This window comes from Meriones unguiculatus, chromosome 5 (genome assembly GCF_030254825.1).
Source record: "Meriones unguiculatus strain TT.TT164.6M chromosome 5, Bangor_MerUng_6.1, whole genome shotgun sequence".
NCBI lineage: Eukaryota > Metazoa > Chordata > Mammalia > Rodentia > Muridae > Meriones > Meriones unguiculatus.
Genome location: NC_083353.1, coordinates 3,910,947 through 3,920,000, shown reverse-complemented (window position 1 = coordinate 3,920,000; position 9,054 = coordinate 3,910,947).

Below are 9,054 nucleotides of genomic sequence, written 5' to 3'. Positions count from 1 at the left end.
GGCAGGAAATAGTGGTGGGACAAATGGCAGGCTCAAGGGATTCTGGGATAGAGCCAGGTATGAGACTGAGCTGGCAAGATGTGCAGAGGATGGACTCGTGGTGCCTGAGCTCAGGTAACCAGCCATGTGGCAAAATGCAAATTAGTAAAAATGGGTTATTTTAAGGTATGAGTTAGTCATAGAAGAGCCTAGATATATGGCCTGTGTATTTGTAAACAAGATTTTGTATCTCCTGAGTCTTTTTCCTGCAGCTAATGGCTGGAAGAAAAAAAAAGATCCTACAACAGGTGATTAGCATTTGAAGTCACTGATCACATACTAACTAACTAATATGTGCATACTACTACTGCCTTTCTCCTTTTTATTTACTTCAGGGTTCAGTCCCTGAAATGGCACCAGCCATGTTCAGGAGTGTCTTTCCACCTCGATTAACCCAGTTAAGAAAATCTTCCAAGGGACTGGAGAAATAGCCTGTGTACTGCTTTATCAGAGATCCATAGTTTTGTTCTCAGCATACATCAGAGGTAACACAACAGCCTGTAACTTTAACTCCAGCATATTTTTATGTCCTTCTCTGGACTCCACAAGTTCCCATTCACAAGTGAGCACAGTCACACCCAGAGAGAGAGAGAGAGAGAGAGAGAGAGAATAAATCTGAAAATAAAATTTCAGATGCCAGCAACCTAATCTACATAGTTTTGTTTTGTTTTGTTTGTTTTTTTTCGCTGAGACTCCCTTCCCAACTGATTCTAGATTATGTCATGTTGACAATTAAAGCTAGCCACAACATATGGAAATTTAAATTGTGTGGTATGCTATTGTTTAGGATACCTCAGTGTCCTCTGGTAAACATTATATTCTCTAGCTTAAGGTTTTATTTTCAGATTTAAAATCACTGGAGAGAGCACTTGGTGTATGCCAGTAGAAAACTATGCATGATAGTTTGTAAATGGTTTCTAAAAACTTAAAAGCCCTGAGTCTTCTCCCTCTTTTCCTTAGATGAGAATAAAAAGAGGCCTAGGAATCCATTTGATGCTGATGCTGGTGGACCCATGGCCGTCCTGAAAGAAACACGGCTCTCTATTCCAACCAAAGGGTGAGAGTGAGGTTGAACAGAGTAGCACTGTTCTGACAGTGAGATATGACGGGCTGGGCTGGTGTCTGGGGAGATAATGTAAAAAGAGATTGAGCTGCCAAGAAAAGTTCATACCATATAGCTAAATCCACCACACAGATTCTGCAGGAGTCAGGAAGGGCAGGGTATAACTTCCAGAAGAATTTCCTACTGCAAGTAGATTTGAAAATCGGGAGTCAAATGGAGGCCAATATTTATTGTTTATGTAGCATTTGACCTTCTGGGCCACCTCTGCTATGAATTAAGATCCAGACAGCAGCTCTCCATAGACCCTCTGCCCTGTGCCCAGCTCTGAGGAATGTTCTCAGGTTAAAAACCAAAGAACAAATACTCAAGAGAGGAGACAGGGACCAACTGGGATTTATTTCACTGTGTTAGCTTGACATAAGCATGGGTGAAGGCCAGATATGGATTGGTGACTCACACACATTTAGATGCAGTCTCAGTAAAATGTTTTCATTTCCGCATCATGGAAGCATATCTGAAATCTTTCACTCAACTGATGGATTTTTTTTTCCAAGAAAAAGTGACCTCTGTCCTAGAACATTTTGCAAAATATCTCCATTTGACTTCTGCTTAGTTTTCAAATCTAACTTAACTACTTTTAATTTAATTTCTAAATTAGGTGGAAAAGAAGATGATGATGATGAAGAAGCAGCACAATGATTTTTGCATCTAGGTAATTCTGTCTGCTTACATTATATTTAAATGAAAATAAATTAAAGTTTGGTTAATCTTTAGTACTACATAATCCTTTCAAAATAGATTGTCTATTGCACATCCTTTAGAAAAGCCCTAGTTCTGCAGGCTGAATGTACTTTAAGGAGTCAAAAAGATAAGCACAGTCTATCTGCTTGAAGCTAACCATCCACTCATGAAGTATTCATTTCCTGTGGGAGTCTTATCATTTCCTTGAAAGTATTTTGTAATTGTGCATGTGACTGCGTGTGTGTGTGTGTGTGTGTGTGTGTGTGTTTGTGTGAGTGTGTTTGTACAGAGGTTAGAGGACAACTTTAAGTGTCATTTTTCAACTTCTATCATTTTTATAAAAATTTTGAGACAGGATCTTTCATGGCAACTTGGGGATAAGAGATTGGTCCAGACTAGATAGGCAGTAAGTCTCAGGGATCCTCCTTTCTCATCCTCTCCAGCGATGGGGTTATAGTGCATGCCACCATATCCAGCTTTTTAATGTGCTTTCTGAGGATGAAATTTAGGTCCTTACTCTTGCACAACTGGGAATTTATGGCTTATTGTATTTCTAGCCTCTCTGCAAACTTTATCATGAAAACAGTTAATACATGGCCTCCAGATTTTTGATCCAGTGTTTCTTTTTCATGTTCATGATCAAATTAGGTAGCACAGACATTCCCGCTGACCATGAGAGAATCTAGAGATTCTTGTCTTTCTGAATCATACAGAGTCCAAGAAAATTGAAGACCCATGTCCCTGATTTTCATCACAGTATCTGCATGACCAAAATACAAATTCATGTGGTACAAGTGTGAAAATTATATATTAAGTAATTATCGTCTCCTGGATTGAGAGCAATCAGTGTGACTACTGTGACTATGACTTTTGGTAAGCCATATTCTTCCTGTGTCATCTTCAATTTTTTCTTCAAAAAAAGTTGAGAAAATTGAGGCAGATTTCATCAAAAGCACAGCATAGATCTAAGCTCCAACAGACCACGGTGCTTTGGGGGATTGGTAGCATAGGTGTGTTAACAGGTCCATCTAATGAAGGCCTTCAGAGGATGAGAATAACTGTAGTAGAATCCAGTTTGTGCATGATGCCCCATAATAACAGATCACTTACCAGCATCGTTGCAATCTGGATAATGAAATGGGACATGGAGCCAATTTCAGTGGCAACTGCCTTTTCATTTTGTTGTATTGCTTTTAGTAAAAAATAAAATTTAAAAAATTATTATCATTAAGATAAAATAAGATCCTTTACCAATCTGTAGGCAGTCATTTTGTTCTGACAACAGTGTCCTTTGCTTTATAGAAGCTTTTCAGTTTCAAGAGGTCCCATGTATTGATTGTTGCTCTTAGAGCCTGTGCTGTTGGTGTTCTGTTCAGGAAGTTGTCTCCTGTGTCAATGAGTTCCAGGCTCTTCCCCACTTTTTCTTCTAAGTGGTTTAGTGAGTCTGGTTTTATATTGAGGTCTTTGATCCACCTTGGAATTTAGTTTTGTACAGGGTGATAAGTATGGATCTATTTGCATTTTTCTACATGTAGACATCCAGTTAGACCAGCACCATTTGTTGAAGATGTTGTCTTTTTTTCCATTGAATGGTTTGGACATCTTTGTCAAAAATCAGGTGTCCATAAGTGTGTGGATTTATGTCAGGGTCGTCCATTCGATTCCATTGATCATCAATCTGTTTCTATGCCAGAAAAAAACGACTGCCTACAGATTGGGAAAGAATCTTCACCAACCCTGTATCTGACATAGGACTAATATCCAGTATATATAAAGAACTCAAGAAAATAAACAGCAATAAAACAAGTAATCCAATTAAAAAATGGAGTACAGAGCTAAGCAGAGAATTCTCAATAGAGAATTATCGAATGGCAATTTGCATTTCCCTTATGATTAAGGGAAATGCAAATCAAAATGACACTAAGATTTCACCTTACACCCATCTGAATGGCTAAGATCAAAAACTCAAGTGACAACACATGCTGGAGAGGTTGTGAAGAAAGGGGAACCCTCCTCCACTGCTGGTGGGAATGTAAACTTGTACAAGCACTCTGGAAACCAATCTGGCACTTCCTCAGACAACTAGGAATAGCACTTCCTCAAGATCCAGATATACCACTCCTAGGCATATACCCAAAAGAGGCTTAAGTACACAATAAGGACATTAACTCAACCATGTTTGTGGCAGCTTTATTTGTAATAGCCAGAAGCTGGAAACAGCCCAGATGCCCCTCATTGTAGGAGTGGATACAGAAATTGTGGTACATCTACACAATGGAATATTACTCAGCAATGAAAACCAAGGAAATCATGAAATTTGCAGGTAAATGGTGGGATCTGGAAAAGATCATCCTGAGTGAGCTATCCCAGAAGCAGAAAAATGCACACAGTATATATTCACTCATATAGACATATAATATAAGATAAACCTACTAAAATCTGTATACCTAAAGAAACTAATCAAGAGAGAGGATCTTGCTAAAATGCTCAATCCTAAAACACTTCTCTATTGCTAAGGAAATAATCAAGTGATTATGATGATGATGATAAAGCTTTAGCATACATTTGTGCATATTTCTGTTAGGCAATGAATAAATATATGTATTTCTGTGCAAAAAAGAAAAAAATGCTCAATCCCTATACAGAAAGGCAAAGAGGCTAGATATCAGAAGAAGGAGAAAAGAGGGAACAAGTCAGGAGCATGACACAGAGGACCTCTGAAAGGCTCTGCCCTGCAGACCATCAATGCAGATGCTGAGACTTATGGGCAACCTTTGGGCAGAGTGAAGGGAATCTTAGGAAAGAAGTGGGAAACAGTAAGATCTGGAGAAGACAGGAACTCCACAAGGAGAGCAACAAATCCAAAAATTCTGAGCACAGGGGTCTTTCCTGAGACTGATACTCCAAACAAGGACCATGCATGGAGATAACCTAAGACCCCCTACACAGATGTAGCACATGGCAGTTCAGTGTCCAAGTGGGTTCCATAGTAATAGGAACAGGGACTGTCTCTGACATGAACTAATTGGCCTTCTCTTTAATTACCTCCCCCTGAGGGGGGAGAAGCATTACCAGACCGCAGAAGAAGACAATGCAGCCCTCCTGATGAGACCTAATTGACTAGGATCAGCAGGAAGGAAAAGAAGACCTCCCCTACCAGTGGACTTGGGGAGGGGCATGCATGCAGAGGGGGGAGGAAGGGAGGGATTGGGATGGGAAGAGGGAGGGAAACACAGGGGGGGATACAAAGTGAATAAAGTGTAATTAATAAAGAATTTTTTAAAAAAGTAAAAAAAAAAAAAAAAAAGATAAAATCAAATTCCCTGGAAGACATAGAAGGAATTATTTGGCAAGTGAGGAAGGGAATACAGATGTTTCAGAAGTTTTCCAAATGAAATAGTGACAGCAGGTAGGTCTAAGAAAAGAAAGAACTGATTTCCTTTTTGAGGAAATCAGTGTACTGAGATGTTATCAATGAATAATCTGAACACACAACCCACATGTTTACACATAGTATGAAAAGACACTTAAAGACTTTTTTTGGCAGTTCTGATAAAAAAAAATGAAAGACTCTTATAAGGTTTATGTCAATGTTCACTGTTAGGAAAATATTTTCAAAAACCCCTCACTGAGTGTAGATAAAGCTTCTTCTACTTCATTTAAAAGTTTTATAAATACTTCAAGTTTCATTAAGAATAGATATTAGACATTAGCCAGGGAAGACGGTAGGGTAACTGAGGGTCCTTACCTCTCAATGTCTCCAAATGTAATCCCCCAGTCTTTTTCTATTCGTTCGTTCATTCATTCCTTCATTCATTCACTCACTCACTTTAAATCCCAATCAAAGCTTCCCCTGCCTCTTCTCCTCCAAGTCCCCCTCTCTCCCCTCAACTCCTCCTATGCCATCTTCAGAGAAGGGAAACATCACTTAAATATCAGCCAGCCTTAGCATATCAAGTTATAGTAGGACAGGGTGCATGTCCTTCTGTTGAGACTACATGAGAACATACAGTTAGGGGAAAGGGATCCAAAGGCAAACAGAGTCAGAGGCAGCTCCTGATCCTGCTGTTTGAGGACCAAGATGTACATCTGTTACATATACGTAGGGAGCCTAAGTTCCTCCCGCACATGCTCTCTGGTTGAGGTTCATTCTCTCTGAGCCCATACGGGCCCACGGTAAGTAGATCCTGTTGCTTTTTTTGTGGTGTCCTTGACCTCTCTGGGTCTTTAAATCCTTCCTCCCCATTTTTCACATCTGAGAGCTCTGACAAATGTTTGGCTGTGGGTCTCTGCATCTGTTTTCATCAGCTGCTGGGTGAAACCACTCAGATAACAGTTATGATAGCCTTTGTCTGCAAATATAACAGACTATTACTGCTAGTGTCAGGGCTGGGCTCACTCTTATGACATAGGTCTCAAGTTAGGCCAGTCATTGGTTGGCTATTTCTGAACATTCTGTTCCCTCTTTATACCTGCACCTCTTGTAGGCAGAAAAAAAAAAATGTGGGTCATGGTTTTTTGCCTGAGTTGATATCTTCATTCCTCCATTGGAAGTCTTGCCTGGTTACAGAAGGTGACCATTTCATGTTCCACATCCCCTATTGCTAAGGGTCTTAGCTATGGTCACCCTAATAGACACCTAGAAGTCCCCATTGTCCTAGATTTCTAGCTTTTCTCACAGATAAGCACACACACACACAGAGAGAGAGAGAGAGAGAGAGAGAGAGAGAGAGAGATTCAAGTTCTCTCTTCCAGTTCCCTCCTACCATCCTTCCCATACTTGATCCCCCCTGATGCCCTCCCCACCCCTGCTCCCATCTGGTTTCCTCCCTCCATCCACCCAAGATGTTTATTTCCCCTTCTCAATGTGATTCAAGCATCCTCCCTTGGGATTTCTTGTTACTTAGCTTCTTTGGGTCGGTGGATTCTAGAATTGTTTTCCTGTACTCTATGGCTAATATCTTTTTTTTTCTCCTCCCCTCTAGACCAGGATGCCCCACTCTCCAGTCTCCAGGAGATCAGCATTGGCTGGTTGTTTTATTGACAATATAGAGAACAAATGGTAGCATGTTTACACAAGCTTGAGACAGTTGATACTTAGAATAAACATCACAATGCAATGTCCGGATTGAAAGCAGATAGTGCAGTAGAGAAATCAACATTTGAATGAACAAGGGAAATTGTGTACATTCCACAAGAACATTATATCAACACAGTAAAAAAGCATAAAAATAAATATCTGTTCCTTTGAGAAAAATCAATAATATTGACAAATCTTTATCCAACCTAACTAAAAAGTAGAGAAAGAATGGATATTCTCCAAATTACAAAATCAAAAGAGGAATAGGAGACGTAACAACATGAAATCCTGAGATTCATAAGGACATAATTTGAAAACCTGAATTTCACCAAATTGGAAAGTGAAAAGAAATGGGTAACTTTCTTAATATACATGCCAGTTACTTAGGCTAAATCAAGATCACATAAACATTTTAAATAGACATATAACCTCTAAGTGAAATAGAAGCAATAACTAGAAATCCTGCAACAACAACAAAAGCCAGAGCCACATAGTTTTACAACAGAATTCTTCCAGACTTCCATAAAAGAGTTAATGCACCTCAACTTATTCCACAAAATAGAAACAAAAGGACATTTTCCAATGAATTTTATGAGACCAGAGTCACCCTGATATTCCGCAAAAGTCCTCAATAAACACTGTAACCAAATCCAAGAATATACCAAAAGGATCATCCACCATGATAAAGTAGGCTTCATCCCAGAGATGCAGAGATGGTTCAACATACTTTAAATGGATGTATAATTCACCACATAAACAAACTGAAAGATAAAAATCACATGATCATCTTACTACATGCAGAAAAGGCCTTTGACAAAATCCAACACACATTCTTCATGAAAGTCCTGGAGAGATTACTACAAGGGCCATACCTCAACTTAATAAAGATAGTTTACATCAAGCCCATAGCTGACATCAATTTAAATGGAGAGAACCTCAAATCAATTCCACTAAAACCAGGAACGATACAAAGTTGTCTTCTTTCCTTAAACTCTACTTTCCAAGCCTGGTCCCATTATCCCAATCTATTTTCATCTAGGACCCTACATGTTAACTCCATTTCAGTGTGATCCATACGCTAAAGACTGCCCGCGTACCCTCCCTCCAGTTTCTATCAGCCATACTATTCCATTTACCTGACAAGATGTATTTTCCTAAAGCCATCAGGAATGTCCATGTTTCTCAAAAAAATGGGCTCTTGGTAGTCTCTATCTTATTTTTCACTCTGTAGAAGTCTATTCAGATGACAATAATTTTAAAAAATGTGTTCTCTTTCTTCCTTCATGTTTGCTGATTTCCTCCCACCTTCTATGACTGTCTTCAGACATTTCATTCAAGTAGAAACAGTTCTCATATTATTCTATTCCTATTTCATACTCATTCAGCACTCTTCATTGTTAAGATTACTTCTCACATTCATTACAAATCGTGTTTGCATCTCATCTCTGATGCTCCATAATCTTCATTTCATATTTTAGTATGTCCCCTTCAGTATCTCTAAAGAAACTCAAAATAAATTAATAACAAACAAATTATTAGTGAACTCCATGTTTGTCTTCCTCAAATTCTCTCTATTCAGATTAATGTTTCTCATGGAAGTCATTGTTGCTGTTACCTCATTCCAAAGCCACAACATTGAGCAATTCAGACACATTCATCCATCACCAAGAGTTGTTCTAAATATTTCCTCTGATATCTACCAATGTCTTTGGTGGTACATCATATTCTACTGGCATGTTAGGATTCTGGAGACAACTGGGTAGTATACAGCAAGGTCTACATATTGTTTTCCCAGTGAAGGCACAATATGTGCCTGTGGCACAAATACTAAGTTATGACACGTTAAATTCCATCAATGTTCTCAATCTTCCGAAATCTGTATTTGTATGTGTCTCTTTAAGAGAGGAGGACTACATGTTAATCACTTTCTTCCACTGATTTGGCATTTTGTTTTACACCTTTGTTAATATCCTACCCCCATGAAAGATGAGGAATGGTGGCTTTTCCTTCTCTGTGAGAACGCAAAATTTCCCTACTGTGTGTAACATTGAAAAATTTTTAAAAAGAAAAAAAAATGACCATGGTGACTTTTGGCAGAAGTCAGATTTCCTGGGATAAGAAAGACCATCTA